Source organism: Saccostrea echinata, unplaced genomic scaffold (assembly GCF_033153115.1).
Source record: "Saccostrea echinata isolate AGI-Se365-2 ecotype Australia unplaced genomic scaffold, CSIRO_AGI_Sech_v1 ptg000054l, whole genome shotgun sequence".
NCBI classification, from domain to species: Eukaryota; Metazoa; Mollusca; class Bivalvia; order Ostreida; family Ostreidae; genus Saccostrea; species Saccostrea echinata.
Genome location: NW_026889803.1, coordinates 48,396,762 through 48,400,040, shown reverse-complemented (window position 1 = coordinate 48,400,040; position 3,279 = coordinate 48,396,762).

Below are 3,279 nucleotides of genomic sequence, written 5' to 3'. Positions count from 1 at the left end.
AGTATATGCAAACGAGAACGAGATAAATTGAGTCGTGCGAATGACATATCTCGTGCAAACTTTTAGTGCAAATGAGATAATAAATCGTGCGAACGAGATAGATTAAAAATCTCGTGCGAACGACGTAAATATGTTGTGCGAACGGGATAATATCTCGTGCGAATAATATAATTATCTCTTGTAAACAAGATATTATTTCGTACGAACGAGATAATAGGTCATGCGAACGAGATAATATATTGTGCAATATAGAGATTATAAGTTGTACGAACAAGATATTATGTCGTGCGAAGGAGATTATAAGTCATGCGAACGACAACATACATGTATTTTCCAAAATAAGAAGAAAACAAGATGTGTTTGTGAAACACTATGCTCCCGATTGTAACACAATTCTGGAGTGGGACGTAGATTACAGTGCAACAGTTATGGCCAATGTTAATTTAAAATTTTTCAAATGTAGGTCAAAGGTCACAGTTGAGGTCACATGTTAAAAAATGTCTGCACCAATGGAAAGGTCTTGTCATAATGAACACTCATGTCAAATATTAAAGCCTTACCCTTGACAGCGCAATAGTTATGGGCTAGGTTAAAGTTGACAACAGACAGACAGACAAACAGACAGACAGGACAAAAACAATATACCCCCGGGATCTTTCGATCCGGGGGCATAAAAATATTATGTCCTTAATGTACCACTACAAGTTTCATATAGCAAACAAGATTAAGTTCATATCCAAGGGGCGGATCCAGCAATTTTTGAAAGGGGGTTAGGGTGCCCCCCCCCCACTTAAAGATAGATTCACACACACAGGGAGAGAAAAAAAATCATCTTAGGCCATGGTAAATAATATCTTTGTAATCGTTGAGAATTTGATAAACTTGTGTTTTGTTTTTTTAACTTCATTTTTCTGAAAACCTACCCGCCAGGGAACGTAAAACAAATGATTAATTTTCTGTAGCCTTTCATATTCTCTTAATGACTTTTAAGTTAGTCCCTTCAAAAGATGACACGACAATGGTATATACATGTATAGTCAAAGATCGCCGGAATCTGATATCAAATTGATAGTATAAGCTTTTTCACTATGTATTATATAATGTATGTATTGATGTTAATTGAACCTCGCGTGTTACTACATGTAATAATATAAGCAGAATATTTTCTACCATTCACTCATAAATAAAACCACTGAAAGGGAGGAATAGGGAAGGTAAATGGAGGAAAAGGAAATATGTGGAATATGAGCAGAAATTGCGGCCAATCGAGCTGTAACTATAATTATATTCAAAACGTTCTGCACATAAAATATCTACATGTATTCTAGTAAACGTTTTCTCTTTCTCTCCTCCCCACGGGTCGCTCGATCTCCACTTCGCAAAACTGGGGTTCCAACCCCCGGATCCTCCCCTCTTGATCGAAAATGAATCCTTGTTATGGTTCACATCGGTCGGTTGGTTTCAATCCTTAGTCTACATAAATCGCTTTTGCATTTTCTTTCATTTTTACCAACATGTAATTTTCCTGATTTTTGCCGACAGAATTTTCCATAACGGTATTGTTTGATACCATTTTGCTACTTGTCAATGATAAAACCTTGCACTTAACAGTAAACTGACCTTGACATTTTCAAACAACCGAAGATAAAGACATTTCCAACAATGTATTCACACATATATGTTCTCCAAGACAAACTTTTAAGCTACTTAGTACATGTACTTAAAAAACATAACAGATCTAATACAAAAGTTGTTGTAAACTTCCCAGATGCATCTCCATTACAAGTTTAGTCTATGGGGGTATTTAGTTAATTAATCCTAAATGGAACTGCTCCAAAAACTTAACTAGAAACTCGTCCATAAATGAGGTCACATGCAGCATCCTTACACGAACCAATCAAGCCAGCTTGGTAAGTCAGGCTCTATTGCTAAGTAACAGATCTATGGTCCAACAAAGCTCCTGATCAAATTGCCCTACCTTCCATGAACACTTCTTATTTTTAACTTCAAATACAAATGCTTACTCTAAAGATTGTGACACATTTATTAAATATATAAATTTGATTCATATATTAACATTAAAAAATGCCACTCATTACGGTATTTAAAAAACAATGTTAAGTAAGCATTATTGCACTGACAAGTACAAAATAAGTATACACTATTTCACAAGTGGTTGATTTATGTTTACAAGTGTATTTATATTGTAACATAACAATTACACTTTAGTTTGAGTATAGAGAAAAAAAGAAGAAAACTATATTCATGAGATCTTTGCTTAGCAAAAATATGACAAAGGCACTGCACAGTGGACCATCCCCTCGCAGGAGAGCACATTCAGTTTATGCACACTTTGCCCAAAAGCTGTATGTGGTCCCAGATAATACAATAATCACGGATATAAAACATGAGATATACAAGAGTATCCCATAACTCATATCTACAATGTACAGTACAACCTGCTTATAGGGAATTCCTGGGGATCCTATGCTTATAGTCTTTTATAACAGTGGTTTTAATACATGTATGAGAGAATATTTCAATATATGAGAGAATATTTCATAGTTTTTCATGCTTAAAGTATATTCAAAGGGAATGTTCATAAGTATTTAAAGGAATACGTGTGAAAAATTTGATTCTCCATTACTTGCACCTATGTATTACTACTGTATACAGGGAAATTTCCGTCCTCGTTTTATTTTTACCTCTTTCTCCCTAGACACAAGGAGGTGAATTAGAGATGGAGGAAATTGAAAGAAAACGGTATAACTTCTTAAACAGAACTGTGACAGGGTAAATTTAAAATGGGGTGAAACTGCATGAACGTGTGAAAGGGCAAAAGTAATAACCCTGTATACAGTATATAATTTGTACATGTACCACAAATGGTAAAATTGTCTCTAAGAGAAATATGAAAGTTGTCATGCTTTTGCAATGCTAGATTTTCTTTTTAAACATTTAGTACAGGAATAAATAAATGAACTAATTATAAATTCTAGAATGTTTTCATTAGAAAATACCAGTGTACTTGAGTTAACCAGGAAACTCGTTCATGCGACAGAATCAAAACAATGCAGTATGTGAAATGACATATCTTTGGCAATAATACAATGTGCATTATGTAAACTTTGATATGGCACTTTATTAGAGTGTACAAAACCAACCCACTCACAAGAAAATTTGTTGCATAAAATTTTGTTGACAAGTGAAGTGCACAAATTATAAAACCCAGCAAAAAATCTAAATAATACAAAAATCAAACATTAAAGAAACAAATTT